This window comes from Mesoplodon bidens (genome assembly GCF_964165515.1).
Source record: "Mesoplodon bidens genome assembly, chromosome: 1".
NCBI classification, from domain to species: domain Eukaryota; kingdom Metazoa; phylum Chordata; class Mammalia; order Artiodactyla; family Ziphiidae; genus Mesoplodon; species Mesoplodon bidens.
In genome coordinates, this window is record NC_138176.1 from 13017485 (window position 1) to 13033515 (window position 16031).

General features: G+C 45.0%; 1 pseudogene across 1 annotated transcript in view; it reads left to right on the forward strand.

The window, feature by feature from the left end:
* Positions 1-15517, forward strand: part of LOC308623575 (essential MCU regulator, mitochondrial-like) — a 126866-nt pseudogene extending 111349 nt beyond the window's left edge. The window contains exon 2 of the transcript in view: positions 15069-15517. The product of the transcript in view is annotated as an essential MCU regulator, mitochondrial-like (transcript). The remainder of the gene's footprint in view (positions 1-15068) is intronic.
* The last annotated feature ends 514 nt before the right edge of the window (positions 15518-16031 follow it).

Consider the following 16031-nt stretch of genomic DNA (forward strand, 5'->3'; position numbering starts at 1 on the left):
GTTATTCTTTTAAAATTTTCATTTAACAATTATTTGCTACAAGTATATAGAAATTCAACTGATTTTCATACATTGTCCTTGTATCCTATGATATTGCTAAATCTACTATTGTTCATATATTATATTTTCTATTTCATTGATTTCTACTCTTTATTATTTTCTTCCTTCTACTAATTTTGTGTTTTTTACTCTAATATATAGCTTCTTATGGTGGAGGTGTAGATTAGTGAATTAAATCTTTCTTCTCCAATATAAGCACTTAAGGATATAAATTTCCCTGTAAGTACTCCTTCAGCCACATCCATAAATTTTGATAAATTGTGTTTTCATTATCATTCAGTTGGCAGGTGAGAATTCTGCCACTGAATTATCCATGTCATTTACATTAAATTGGAAATATTTTCTAATTTCTCTTGTGAATTCTTCATAATCCATGGATTGCTTAGAAGAGTGTTACTTAATTTCCAAATATTTAGATATTTTCTAGATCTTTAAATTATTGACTTCTAATTTAACTACTTTTGGTAGAGAATCATACTCTGAATTATTTTAATCATTTAAATTTTTTGAGACTTGTATTATGGTTCAGTATATTTTATAAATGTCAATTAGGTCAATTTGGTTGATAGTGTTATTCAGATCTTCTATATTCCTACCAGTATCAATACTTTGTCTACTTCTTCTATGAATTCCTGAGAAGGTAATGCTAAAATGTACTTTTATGGTTATGGATTTTTCTATTTCTCCCTTTTCTGATTTTTGCCACATGCATTTTGAAATTATGTTATTAGGTACATATGCATTGAAGATTGTTTTGTGTTTTTAATGAACTGACCCTTTTATCATTATGAATTCTCTCTTTATCTCTCTGGTAATTTTTTGAATCATAAAGTCTACTTTGCCTAATAACAGGATATCCACCTCAGCTTCTTATGATTAATTCTTTCATGGTCTATTTTCTCCATCCTTTCATATTTAATCTTTGTAGTTAAAGTGTGTCTCTTTTAGGCAGCAAATAGTTTGGTCTTGCTTTTGTATCTAGTCTGACAATCTCTAGTTTTTAATAGGAGTGTTTAGTCCATTTACAAGTGATGTAATTATTGATATGGTTGTATTTTATCTTCCTGTTATTTTTTTCTTTTTTCTTTTTTCCCTGTTTTCTTTTGGATTAAGCAGGTACTTATTTCATATTTTACCTTATATCTCCTGTTGGATTTTCAGCTGTCACTCTTTATACTTTTGCAATGGTTTCTCTAGGGATTAAATATATATCCTTAATTTATCATAGCCTACCTTGAATTCATGAATAATGTAAGAACCTTTATTCCTCTCCCATCTTATGTGCTATTGTTGTCATATTTTACTTTTACATACACTATAAATCCTACAATGTATTGTTATAATTTTTTTACAACGTACTGTTATGATTTTTCAGCTCTCAAATTTCTATTTGGTTCTTGTTTCAATTCTAATTTTTTCTTTTTATCTTGAAATAACCCATATATTCAGCCGTTATATTAATCTCTTCCTATAACTTATTTAACATATTTTTAACAGTTGGTTTAAATTTCTTGTCTGTTAATCCAACAGCTAGTGTTTGTCTGTGGATCTGTTTCTGTTGACTATGATTTTCCTGAGTTTTGGTTACATGTTCCTGCTTCTTTGCATGTTTCATAATTTTTTTTTTGGTTTGGAGACTAAAGTATACTAAAATAAAGTATGATTTGGAGGGTAAAGTATACTAAAATAAAGTATAATATTTTGTTTTGTTTGTTTTCCAGAACATGCAAACCTACTCCTCTGTCTTGCAGATAGGGTGAGAGGCTCTCTCAGTCAGATTCCTCCTTGAGTCTGGTTGGGCCGCAGCCTTCATTAGATTGAGAGTTTACCTGTTAAAAGTCCATTTGTCTTCCAGCTTTTCCATCTGGTCAGTGTTTGAATTGGGAGGAGGTTGGATTAGAGTTTCAGATATTTTTGGTTCACTGTGCATTCAACTCCTCAGGGCCCCCAGATCCAATCACCATGATCATCATGAAGCTGAGTGGGACTAAGTGATTTGTCTCTGCTTACCTGCCCTGTCTTCAGGACTCCTTCCTTTCTTGGCAACTTTTTTTTTTTTTTTTTTTTTTTTTTTTTTGCCATACGTGGGCTTCTCACTGTTGTGGCCTCTCCCGTTGCGGAGCACAGGCTCCGGACACGCAGGCTCAGTGGCCATGGCTCATGGGCCCAGCCACTCCGCGGCATGTGGGATCTTCCCAGACCGGGGCATGAACCCGTGTCCCCTGCATCGGCAGGCGGACTCTCAACCACTGCGCCACCAGGGAAAGCCTCTTGGCAACATTTTTGACAGGGCAGCATTGTTGGGTTGAGTAATTTATTTTTGCATTTGGGGTTCTTTCAGATTCCACATCATCCTGCCAGCCCACACAGTCTGTGGCAACTCTGTACTTTGTAAGTTTGGCTGAACTGGAACTATGTTTCCAAGAATTTCCTTCCTTGTGCATCTAGGTTAGTTTAGGCCATAAGAGACATTTTGCGCAAGGCTTGGCAGATAGAAATGAAGCTGCAGGTACATTGTTGGACATTCTGAAGGTTAGCAAGAGCGCCGGGAACGCTTGCCTCAATGGCCAGCTCTCTAGCTCCCATGAGATCCCCTTCTTCTTCTCTGAGTTGTAGGTCAGCTGCACGTGCACCTCTGAGGTGAAGGCTGTTAGCTTTTCCCATAAATCATCCAGAGCATTCAGTTTGGAAAGTGTGAGCGACAGCTGTGGATTCCAGTTTGTCCTCATAAGTTCCAGTTCATCCTTGTGATTCCAATTTGTGCTTTCCTTTGTCCACATTCAATTTTCCTTTCTGGCTGCCAGTCTGGCTGACCTCTAGTGATTTCAAGCTTAATACTAGTTACAGAGGCAACAGCCTGTGCGGACTGACCCACCAGTGCCTCATACTGTGTAAGGTCAAACTCAGGAAATTAATCCTTGATTCTGTACCCTGCTTCTCTGATAGTAGTAGTTCTGTTTCTCTGATCGACACTGACTGCTACACACTCATCTAAGGCTAGGTTGGTTCCTCCTCATTTGTGGACAGTCTCTCCCCTCAGGTGATGCCACATGCATTCTAGACTGGTTCCCCATCCCTTCTCAGGTAGGGCAGCCACTGTGGCCCTCTACTTGCCTATGAAATGCTCATTTCTTTTCGGAATTCAGTTCATCGAGGCTTCCTTCTACACTTTGCTCTTTGCTAGACCCATAGAGAAGTAGGATTTTAATTTTTGTCCAGATTTTTCTCATTGTTACCACAGGATCAAAAGTCTTTTACATTCTTCTACATCCTAAATATCAGCAAAACTCTGGAAAATGTCCTTAAAGGGTGGGTGTGGGCCCTTCTCATCCTCTTTCCTCCTTTCTGGGCTGGGAACACACATGACTGGTGCTACATCAGCTGTCTTAGTCCTGGCAACAGAGAGCACTTCTAGTTCTGGCACAGGGCAGAATGGCAGGAATAAGGGTATTGTTATACAAACCCTGGACTGCTGACTTCCAGAATCTTGATATGGGAAACTAAGACCTTGAGTGCTTAAGCCATGGATACTTTTCATTTTCTGATTCATGCAGCCAAACTTATTTCCAGAGCATAGAACCAGCTTCTGGGATTTTGTGGGGCTACTCAGGGTAGGTAGTGAAGGGGAGAATGATGGAAGGTGGAGGCAAGCCAGAAGGCTCTACAAAGACAGGGTAGCTGGGGAGGGGACAGGATGTAACTAGTCTAAGGCCAGGGTGGCTGAGGTGGAAGGGGGGCTACGAGGTATGCTGGGAGGTTTGCAGGGAGAAAATGTATATTATTTTTAAGCAGCCTTGGTTTGTGTTGTGTGATGTAGCTTCCCTTTTGATAGTTCCCCAAGAGGCCTTCTGTAATGGACCTACGTTTCTTTCCAAAGCTGTTAAGGAGTTGGGTCTAGATTTCTTTAGGTGCAGCCCGGTGCTGAGATGGGCCCAGTTTTATTTAGGTTCCAGAAAATAATTTGAAGGGAGCCCTAGGACTGAAGATGATTTGGTTACTGAGGGTCCCCTGGGGAGGGATAGTTTAACAGCGTCACGGCCACAGAATGTCCAATCTGGAAGGGTCTTGGGCAGCCATCCACCTACACCCCCCTGTTGCAGATGGAGGCAGTATCTGCCTTGATTGAGACTTGCTCTCACTGCCCATTTTCTCCTTTGGACCAGGTTGTTTCATGACTGGACTTCCCGTCTCAGCTTCTACTAGGAACTCATCCCCTCTCAGCCTAGCTAGGAGTCAACAATCAACAAACTCAACTTTATCTGTACCTCTATTTCCCAAATGGGAATTCAGCCTTGTGAACTTGACACACATGATTTTTATCATTTCTAAGATCTTCATTGAATGACTGGAATGGAAGGGAACTCCCTTGGCCAACCCAGAGGAGGAAACTGTGGCCCATGGAGGGGAAGTGACTCATCCGAGGGCATATAGCCAGTGGGACCTGGGCTGGCATTAGAACTTAACAGCTCATAGCTCATGATCCATAGCACTTTCCACACCCTCAACGCAAGGTGATATGGAGCGAGGGAAACAACATTAGAAGCCAGTTAGGCTGACTTTTTATCCTGGCTTCCCTCTGAATTATTGTTGACCTTCTTTCCATCCCTTTGGAGGCTTTCCTCTCCTTCGTGGCAGCAGAGAGATGGAAGGCAGTTGCAGCAGCGGATTCACCCTGACCACAAAAACAAATTCCACCATCTCCCAGTCCTTTCCTATACTGATGGTCCCAGGTAGAACAGGTGAGGCAACATGAATTCATAAGAATGCTTTATTTAACTCAGTGGTTCTCAATGGAAGGGGGAGATTTTACATCCACACCCCTTCCCCTCCACTTGCCCTGGAATGTTTGCCAGTGCCTGGAGACAATTTTGGTTGTCACAAGGGGGTTTGGGATGGAACTGGAGAATGCTACTGGCATCTAGTGGATAGAGGCCAAGGATGCTGCTAAACATCCTACAATGTACAAGACAGCCCCCCCACCCCCATGACAAAGGATTATCCAGGCTGACTTGGTAATACCCTGATAACCTAACCATGAAAGCAGTAGGAGCTGTATCAGGTCTGTGGCACCAAAGAGGCACCAAGCACACAGGCTCAGTACAAGCCCTTTCAGTTACAGCTTAGGTCCATCTCTGATCTCATCCTTCATCCACATCCTAATCATTTCCCCAATGTCCCCCATTCGCAAGTGTGGAACTATAAAGACTAGAACTTCCCGAACTGTAATGTGCATGTGAATCATCTGGCGATCTTGTTAACTTGCAGATTCTGGTTTGGCGAGTCTGGGATGGGGTCTGAGATGCCGCATTTCTAACGTCTTGGGTGATGCCAAGGCTGCTGGTCCCCAGACGAGATTTGAGTAGCAGTAAGACCACGTGTTGCTCTTCCCCTAATGACTGTTTACTTCTTGCATGTGGCTTTCCTTATTGTATCACTAACATGCTGGGGGCAGCATGTTTTGTCACTGGGATACCCTGGAGAGGGGCGGCCAAGTTCAATCTCAGCTGGACCCTCTGCTCTACTGGCTGTATTCCAACTTGGCTCACCTCCACTCGAGGTTGTAAGAATGTAAACAAAAAGCCCAGGAGATTTGATGGAGTAATGCCAGCCAGTTCCTCCGAGTTATTCTGTCAGCTTTCCCCAGTAACCCCTCTGAATGGACTCATGTAACATATTTCATTTCCATTAACTAAGTCTAATAAATTTCCCTCCTAAAATAAAACATTAAAAAATATATTTATTTAATTTGGCTGCGCCGGGTCTCAGCTGTAGCACGTGGGATCTTCGTTGGGGCATGTTAGTTGCAGCATGCGGACCTCTCAGTTGCAGCATGTGGACCTCTTAGTTGTGGCATGCACGTGGGATTTAGTTCCCTGGCCAGGGATCAAACGCGGGCCCCCTGCATTGGGAGCGTGGAGTACTGCCCACTGGACCACCAAGGAAGTCCTAAAATAAAACATTTTAATTTTGATGAATAGTACTCAATTCTCCCACCAAATATCAATATCTTTAAAATTTCCTATATCTCTATAAAAAGAAGTCGACTGCTGCACCCTTAGCTCATGATCAATATTCTCTGTTAACCAACATCAGCAAGTTACTCAACCATCTGAGCTTCACTTTTCTCACATGGAAAATGGAGCTATTAATTCCTACTTTGCAGTGTGATAGGCATTACGTACAATCATGCTATCTTTCTCTTACTAGCTGATCTGGCTTAATCAGATGTGGTAAGATGACAGACGTGGAAACAATTGCCTCGAAAGAAGAGTTTATTACGCACGGTTCCCCAAAGAAGGGGGCACACAGTGCCCTGCAGGGCCACATGGGGAAGCACCTGGGTGGGCCAGGAGTGAAGGAGTGAAAGGAGAGCATGGTCCGAGCCTTTACTGAGGTTTCCATGGGAAGGAATGCATGGGCAGGGTAGGCAAGTTTGAGCAAGTTTAGGATTGTACAGTTTGAATAACGTCAGTGGGCTCTGGGCAATAAGGGTGGTCTCTATATGTCTGGCACCTGGCCTGGTGGTGATTTAGGGCAGGGGAAATATTAACATGGTATTAGAAAGCTAGATAAAGGAGGAGGTGGATTTATGGGCTTTGGATTGTTTGGTTTGCATAGGAATAGCATACGGAAGGCAAGTTGTTTGCTGTCTTTAGGAATTCGTCAGCCCTGGGAGGGTCAGTCTCTCCAAGATCAGCAAGGCCCCAAGATGTCAAAGCATTATAAAATACAGAAAATAAAAAATTAAATAAAAAACTTGGTTAATACATGATGTCAAGCATGGCTTTGGTCATTAACAACCCCTCCCTTACAGACTGCTCACCACCTCAAGTGAAGAGACAACTTATGTAAATGCGGTGGCTTCCAACCAGATGGCTGCCCCTATGTCCCTCCTCTGGAGGACTTCTCCTGCTACCTCTTCTTTGTAGGGAGTCAGTGACAGTGCTGCTTCCAATTCACAGAATTTCCAAATGGCTGTGTAATCATAGACCCATGTAAGCATGAGCCCTGGTGTTCACAGGAAGAGGAGAAAAATCCCAGCTCCTTACCCCTGTGAAGCCAAAAGACTGCTTCTGCATTTCCTTTTCATGCTGGTAGAATAAAGCTAATTTTGACTTCCCAGCAGCTCTGACTCCAAGTGAATAACTAGAAGCAGCAAGCAACAGGATTGGGACCTGCTGGTGCAGTTAGAAATAAACAGCATGTGCATGGATTCCAGAGGAAAGCTGCTCTTTGTGGGGGAGGAGAGAGGGGTGGTGGGTACTGGGAACAGACGAATCTTCATCCTGCCTTAGCACTAGGGCTGCTTCTCAGAAAGATAGCTCACAGCACTATAGAACTGCCTTCCTTGTGAAGTTTAAAAAGCTCAAGAGAAGCGATGTCAACAAACAGCCATTTGAGGACAGCAGGGGTGTATGGGGGCTGGTGAAGCAGGTGTCATTATTACCTTGGAGCTCAATGGGACACTTGGGCTGCTGGGCTCCCTGTTGCTGGGCTGCCTCAGGGGAGAGGGGGCCTGCACCCAGTAGGGTGCTTTTGATTGCAATGAACAGATGAACCAACTTAACGTAGCTTCCAGGGTCGTCTGACATTGCACTTCAGAAGGTCATCACGGATGCTTGGTCCTTTCTACCTCTCTCTTCCGCCATCCAGTGTCAGTTTTGTTCTAGGGCTGGTTCTCTTCTTTGTAGGATCGCTGCCAGCAGCAAGCTGGGCTATCTTCTTCCCCATTTATTTTAGGAAGAGAGAGAAGCTTCCTAGTCTTGTTCTTAAAAGTAAGGAAGCATAAGACATGAAGCCCTAGCAGACTTCTTATCGTGTCTCATTGGCTAGAACTGTTCCCCAGGCCAAGGGGAATGGCATGTGCTGATCAGCTTAGGCCTGAGCTCTTGCTCCAGCTGCTGAAGAAGGGAGATGGGATTTCGTTTTCGCTGGGTTTGCATTGACTAAATGGGGCCCACCTGGGGGCAGCGTCAGTCCCTGAAACGGAACTGTGGCCACACAGTGGGGGAGGGGTATGGGTATTGGGGAGTCAACCACCACGTCGACTGTAGCATCTTATCACTGGAGACAGGAGACGTGGGCTCAACCACTTGCTAGCTGTGTGATTTTGGGCAAGTGGCTTAACCTCTCTGAGCCTGTTTTTCACTTTTTTTTTTTTTTTTGGCAGGCGGACTCTCAACCACTGCGCCACCAGGGAAGCCCCACGTTTTTTTTTAATGGAAGAAAAATATGTTTTACTTAATTTTCAGACCGTGAGGGTCAATGAGGTATTGGGTGTAAAAGCCCTTTTAAGGTGCACATGTGAGGAATCAGGAACATCTGTCTCTTGACCAGCTCCTTCCAGATAAATTAAGCAGACCAATCCCTGTCTACTAAGAGATGATGGTTCAAGATAGTGCAGAAGGAGAGAGCAGAGGGGTTTACAGATGAGAATGAGTTAAGGGCAAAATACGAAGACTGGAGAAGTGAAAAGAGTCCAAAAAAGTGGCACCGTGTCCTTCTTTGTACCACTGCTGCTGATGTGAACTTTGATCACTTGGTCCGGGTGGTGTCCGCGAGACTTCTCCAATTTCATAGTTAATATTTTCCCCTTTGTAAGTAATTAGCATTTTGTGCGGAAGTCTTTGAGACTTTGTAAATATTTTGTTTATTCTCAAATTTTTATCCACAAGTTTTAGCATCCGCTAATGATTCTTGCCTGAATTATTATTATTAATTATTACTATGATGCTTGCCAAATTGAGATTGTCTAACTGTATCATTCCTTATTTTATTAGCCTCTGTCCCAGCTTAAATCTAAGAGCCTGAGTCTCATCCTTGGTCTTAAATGGGGCATTTTTAGTTTTCAGTGGAACTAAACTCCTAACCACCTCTGCCTCCTTCTAGACCTGCAGCCAAATAGCTCCAACCTTCAGTTCATTTAATGTTTTATTTTCTTGAGTTTTGGTCCTTGGAGATATTTATTTTGTTTTTAATGAGGGTGTGTCTTTTTAATTTTCTTTTTTAATATTTCATTTGTTATTGCTTTGAATTTGGGATTGGGGCATGATGCTCAATACAGGTACTTGAATGACATTTTGTCTGGATTCCATAAAAAAAATGGAGGTGGTGGTTGCTCAGAGGGATGTCAACAAAAAATTATGTCCTACTTTAGCCATATATGCCAGGGTGGCAATAGAGGAATGACAAACAGACCACTGGGCAGTGATTCAAGAATCCTTGGACTTATTTCCTGCAATATCCTCTATCTGCTAACTTGCTGTGTGGCGTTGGACAAATGACTTAGGCTCTCTGGGCCTCAGTGCCCTCCACTGAAAAATAGTGCTGTTAGACTACTTAACCTACAAGGTCCTTGTCAGCTCTAGAGTTCCAGGAGTCTACAAGGGATAGTTTAAAACAATGCTCTCTGTTACAGTTGGAAGGACTGTTGAGAGTATTTGTTCAGTTCAGGCAAATGGTAAATGTGTCAGCCACTCTAATGAAATGAGTACATTTTTGCTCTAAATGTCATGGATGTTTATTATCAGATTAAACTACAGCAGACCTAATTTTAGCTCTTACAATTCAAGAGGAGCAATGAATATTAAATGTTAGGCATAATTAAAGATGCAGATGTAGTTATATTGAATTATAAACCTCATTAAGTGCAACGTCCCAGGAAGGCCCCTGAGACCAGCTACAAAGGACTTCTAGTCGCAACACTGCAGTTAATAAAATATTGTAAAGTAGATCTCACTCCAAAAATATTACGACTTGGATGCAAGGAGTTTTTAAAAGCATGGTTGGAGTTGGTTTCATGGGTAATTTCTTTGCAGATGGTTGGAAGGGAAAACTTTTCCTCGGCATCTCCACAGAAAGCCTCATTGGGGCGTGGTGCTCCCCCCTCCAACGTGGATTCTAGTCTCCTGGGTCAGCAAGAAGGGCAACTTCAAGGTCAGTCAGAGTCAGTAGTAAGTGCAGTTGGTTCAGAGGGCAGAGGTTTACTACGGACTAGAAAGCCATGTTTTTATATATATAGAGAGAGAAACATTCTCTTGGTGACATTTTCTTTTCTGTCTGTAAGGATAATACATTATCATTTTACGAATTCATACAATACAGAATAGGATAAAGAAGTAAAAAAATCCAACTACTTCAAGATAATCACTGTTTATATATATATATATATATATATATATATATATTTTTTTTTTTTTTTTTTTTTTTTTTTTTTTTTTGCTGTACGCGGGCCTCCCAATGTTGTGGCCTCTCCCGCTGCGGAGCGCAGGCTCCAGACGCGCAGGCCCAGCAGCCATGGCTCACAGGCCCAGCCGCTCCGCGGCACGCGGGATCCTCCCGGACCGGGGCACGAACCCGTGTCCCCTGCATCGGCAGGCGGACTCTCAACTACTGCGCCACCAGGGAAGCCCCCACTGTTAATATTTTGATGCATGGATCTCTCCCTCCATCCCTCCCTCCTTCTCTCTCATATTCAACAAAAACAATAGATCCTACCTTAAAACCTGTTTTTCCATCTACTCTTTCATTTAACATGAAGTAGACATCTTTCCATGTCAATAAATATTGATATATATTACCTTTTCTAATGGCTAATGATATTCCATTGTATGGATTTAATTTTTGAAAACCAATCCACCATTACTGAGCACTTAGATCTTTCCAAAAGAAGTTTTCTGTTTTTTAACTATTGTAAATAACACTGTAAGGGACATCCTTATTCATGCATCTTTGCATCTTTATTGGATTACCTCCTTAGGATAATTTCTTTAAAAAGGATTAGGCAGGGTCATTTATCTAGTTGCATAATAATGCTGTGCAATGAACGACCTCAAACTTAGTAGCTTAAAACAATAAGCATTTATCTTGCTCTTGAGTCTGGGGGTTGGCAATTTAGGTGGTGCTTGACTGGGCTGTTCTGGGCTTGGCTGGTCTCACTCACAGGTCTGTGGTCAGCTGCAGGTTGGGTGGCCTCAGCTGGTCTTGGCTGGGACAGTTCGGGTGACTCAGCTTTGCTCTGTGGCCCAGACATGTTCTCAGGGCAAAGGCAGAAGAAGAGGGAAAGCAGAAACAAGTAAGGGCTTTTTTTTTTTTTTTTTTTTTTTGCGGTACGCGGGCCTCTCACCGCTGTGGCCTCTCCCGTTGTGGAGCACAGGCTCCGGACGCGCAGGCCCAGCAGCCATGGCCCACGGGCCCAGCCGCTCCGCGGCACGCGGGACCCTCCCGGACCGGGGCACGAACCCGCGTCCCCTGCATCGGCAGGCGGACTCTCAACCACTGTGCCACCAGGGAAGCCCAAGTAAGGGCTTTTTTAAGTGTCCGCTTGAGACCAGTCCACTAACATCGCATTGGCCAAAGCAAGTCACATGGCTGAATGCAACCTTAAGAGGTAAAGATGGGAAGAACCACAAAGTCACGTTTCAGAAGGCTTGGATACAGGGTGGGGTGTTGATTTGGGGTCTCCCGCATTGGCAGTCAAAGCACATGCACATTTAACATTTTGATGCATACTTACGCACTGTCCAGCTGATGGGACCTGTTTACACTGCCGCCAATGATGATGAGCTACCCTTTGTGGAGTCTTCAGTTAATGGGCCCAACTTCTGCGTCCTGATGGGCATTCTCTGCTCAGGGAGACCCGTCTCTCTCCTCGCTGTCCCGTGAGCATCTCATGCTGATTTTTCTCCAGGCTCCTGCTGCTCTCTCCTATCTCAAATGTTCTTCCTCCCTCTATCCTACCCATGTCCCACCCACCATATATACAAATCCTGCACATTTATCAAGGCTCACCTCTATCAACTCTGCAACTCCCAGGGATGTTGCCTTCCTCTGAGCTGTTGTAGAGCAGGCAGGGTGACCAACTTGTTCCAGTCTGCCCAAGATTTTACTGGTTTTAAAAACATAAAGTCCTGCATCTCAGGAACTCCCTCAGTGCTGGGCAAACCCAGCCAGTTGGTCACCATAAGAGAGGGGGTTGGCAAACTTTCAAGGGTCAGACAGTGACTATTTTAGGCCACGTGATCTCTGTTTCAACTACTTGGCTTTGCCAATGCAGCATGAAAGCCACCATAGACAGTATGCCCCAAATGGGTGTGTCTGTGTTTCAGTAAAACTTTATTTACAAAAACAGGCAATGGACTGTTTGCTCCATGTGCCATAGTTTTCTGATACCTGCTTTAGGGCTTAACATTTGTTCTGCACAATTTAATCCTACATCATATTTTCTCTTACGTTGTGTCATGTGGATTTGTCTTGTCTCCTTGTTTGGAATGTAAGGGAAGTATAATATCTTGACAGCATGCTCTGTCACTTAACAGCTATGTGAACCTTTCTGGCCTCAGTTTCCTCATCTGTCAAATGGGATAATACATAATGGTATTGACCTCATAGGGATTTCTGAAGATTAAGTGAGTTAATCTTTGTACAGCCCCTGGTGCACCTGGCACATCGTGAGGACTCAGTAAATGTGAGCAGCTACCATCCCCACCACCACTACCATGATCAACACATGTGACTTCTGGAGGAGCTAGTACAGGTCTGGTTACAGAAGAGGCTCAATGAATAGAATCATGAAGATAGATGATGTTAAAGAGGGAAGGCTCTTCAAGAATGTCTCATTTAACACCCTCATTTTAGAGATGAGCATCGTGGAGTTACTCCTGTGCTAAGCACGGTGGGATGATATCCATCACAACCGACAGTGCACCCTGCCCCCAAGTGTTACCCACCTTCATCCCGTGGTTACCCATCAGCCCCTGCATGCCCAGAGGCCAAATTCCAGCTTCCATGTCATGGGCAGCCCACGGAGAAGGCCAGCTTTTGTCTTGTTTTCTGTCCCCTGGTCTTTTCCTTGGGATGGTGTTCCCTCACCTGAGCTGTGCAGGTGAGGCTCAGAAGAGGACCAACCTGAGGTTGTACCTGGGAGGTTGTAGCTGGACTCCAGCACAGGTGGAGTCAGGTGCTAGCAGTGTGTTGAAAGCGGTCAGAACTAAGGCCGTGGGTGCACAGGTGTGCTGGGCTTGCCTCAAGTTGGGGCCTGGCATGTGGTGTGCGGGCAGACACTTGGCTCGGGCAGGCCAGACAGGGCCCTGGACTGCACCGTGCCCTAATCTTAGGGTGGGAGGCGAGAAGGGGAGACCCCATGGGAGATGCTGGTCCAGTGACCCCTTTGGTCAAGTCTCTGCCACCTGGTTCTTCTTCAGGCGCATCTCATCGGGATACTTCTTCCATCCTGGTGCTGGTTCAGCTTTGATCTGGGAAAATAAAATGCCAGGCTGCTGGGTCCCCAGCTGCCATCTTCTGCAGCAAGAGTGAGACTTCATGATCCTGCTGGCTCACGCGCACTTCATTTCCCGGTAATTAAACAAGTGGAGATCAAAGCCGACAAATCTCCCCCATCTCTCAGCGCAGTAGATGAAAGGTAAATACTTCCAGCAACAGTTTTTTTTTTCCTCATTAAAAGTGAGATGTGAAATGTCTTTCCTTACTTTGAAGAATACTGATAAGTTCAAGGTCACTCCAGATAAGATATTTAGTTTGACTATCTTTATTATTCCACACCAATTGTTGGTCTGTAAAAAACTGGGTTAACTTGAGGGGATTGCAGAGGCTAAATCATAGCAAATAAGTCAGAAGACAAAGGAAAGTAAAGAATGATACCAAGATGGTAACTGGTCCGCACTGTGGAAACCTACACCTTGTGTATTATCTTCTCGTTGCGGGGCAGGTGCAAGGGCTTCTGAGGCCAGTATCTAAGATGGGTCCTGGAGTCCTACATATGGAATCGCAGGCAGATGGCCCGATGCTCTCTCGGCTGGGCTCCAGAAGAGACCATTGAGATCTGCTGTTTTCTTTGTAAACGAAAGAACCCATCCCTAAGGCCATGAATCTGGGGGAGCTGGTCATCCAACCTGCGTCAACAAACGCCTGCTGGGTGTCATCAGGCTCTTTTCAGTGCAAAAAACAGACCTCCCTTGAACAGGTAGCTACTGTAAAGACACCACAGGGACTCGGAATCAGAACAGGAATTCGAGTATGGCTCATGGAGCCCACAGAGCCTTGGGAAGGAAGAAGACAGCCTCTTTCTGCTCTCTTCCGACTGCCCTCCCTGGCTTATCCATCCTTGCAGCTTCCTCCGACTTCCACCTGCTCACCAGCTCGCAGGGCTGCTCTGAGTGCAGGTCTCCCCCCATGTCCCCTCTGTCTGTCTCTCACAGCTTACCTCTTCAGTCCCTCGTTCTCCGGTTCCAGACTCCAGAGAGAGGGAGGGAGAGAGAGATCTGACTGACCTGGGCTGTCCTGTGGAGTGAAGTCACAGGTTTCTGGCCAGGCTGGGGGTATTCCAGGCCATGCCCCCGTCCAGCTAGCTGTAAGGGTGGGGCCTTGTCCCCAGAGTCACACGGTAAAAAAATGCCAGCTGTGGGGCTTCCCTGGTGGCGTAGTGGTTGAGAATCTGCCTGCTAATGCAGGGGACACGGGTTCGAGCCCTGGACTGGGAAGATCCCACATGCCGCAGAGCAACTAGGCCCATGAGCCACAACTACTGAGCCTGCGCGTCTGGAGCCTGTGCTCCGCAACAAGAGAGGCCGCGATAGTGAGAGGCCTGCGCACCGCGATGAAGAGTGGCCCCTGCTTGTCACAACTAGAGAAAGCCCTCCCACAGAAATGAAGACCCAACACAGCCAAAAATAAATAAATAAATAAATAAATTAATTAATTAATTAATTAATGCCAAGCATTTGAAGCCTTTTTAAAAACAAAAAGCCAGCTGCCCCTCAGCAGCAGATGTGGGTGTGAGAGTCTCCTCATGAGGGACTCTGGTGGTGTGAGGCTGCGATGGGCGTTTTAAGGGGTGTCAGAGCGGGACCAAGAGGCTGATGGCTTGGGGTGGACTCTTGGCTGGCTTTTGATCAGCTGTTTTGTTGGTTTGTTTTTGAGATGTAATTCACATACCATAGTATTCACCGTTTTAAAGTGCACAATTCAGTGGTTTTCATTATATTTACAAGGTTGGGCGACCATCATCACTGTCTAATTCCAGAACATTTGCATCACTCTCTGCACTCAGGGATTTCTCCGGCGGTCCAGTGGTTCAGGTTCTGTGCTTCCAGGTGCCCGGACGAGGGACGGAGCTGGGAGACGGCGTCCGCCGCTGGCTCGCCTTGGCACCCGTCGCATCTGGGGCTTTCCGGAGCCGGCTGAGCCTGAGGAAAGGTGGTCAGGTCTCCGATGGACGACGGATGCGGTGGCTCAGTTCCGAGTCTGGTACCATGAGGTCAGTCCCCGTTCCCCTCAGCGGCGCCATTTTGCCCAAACCGGTGAAATGTCCTCGTCCCTTCTCCGTGTGTTCTCCCTCGTGATCCCCTTTCTCTCTGTCGGGACGCTCATTAGCAAGAACTCTGCTGCTCTGCTTGAGCATGATACTTTTGTTCCAGAGGATGATGATGATGATGACTAACAGGGCGTGGAGGAAGTGTAGAGAGGAGAAAGTCCGAACTTAAGAAATGGTGATGCTCGCACCCTTTCCTCCTTCCCTACCAGCACGTGGGAAAGCACCAGGGAAAGCCCGCATCCTCCCAACCCTGATGAAGCCTCCTGCATGGTCTGCGACCGTAGCTCAGATCCCCAGGCTCCGGGAGGCTCCTGGAGATGTGCTGCCCACCGAGCATAATCAAATTATGAATAAACATAATAAATATCAAAAAAAAAAAGGATTCTGTGCTTCCACTGCAGGGGGGCGGGTTCGAGGAACTAAGATCCCACGTGCCGTGCAGTGCTGACAAAAAGTTTTTTAAAAAAATAACTCAGCACTCAAAGCAGTCCCTTCCCGCTTCCCCTCCCCCAGCCCCAGGCAGCCACTGATTTACTTTCTGTCCCTATGGATTTGCCTTTTCTGGACGTTTCATGTAAATGGAGTCATACAATATGTAGCTTTTTGTGTTTGTCTTCTTTTACTTAGCATAATAATTTCA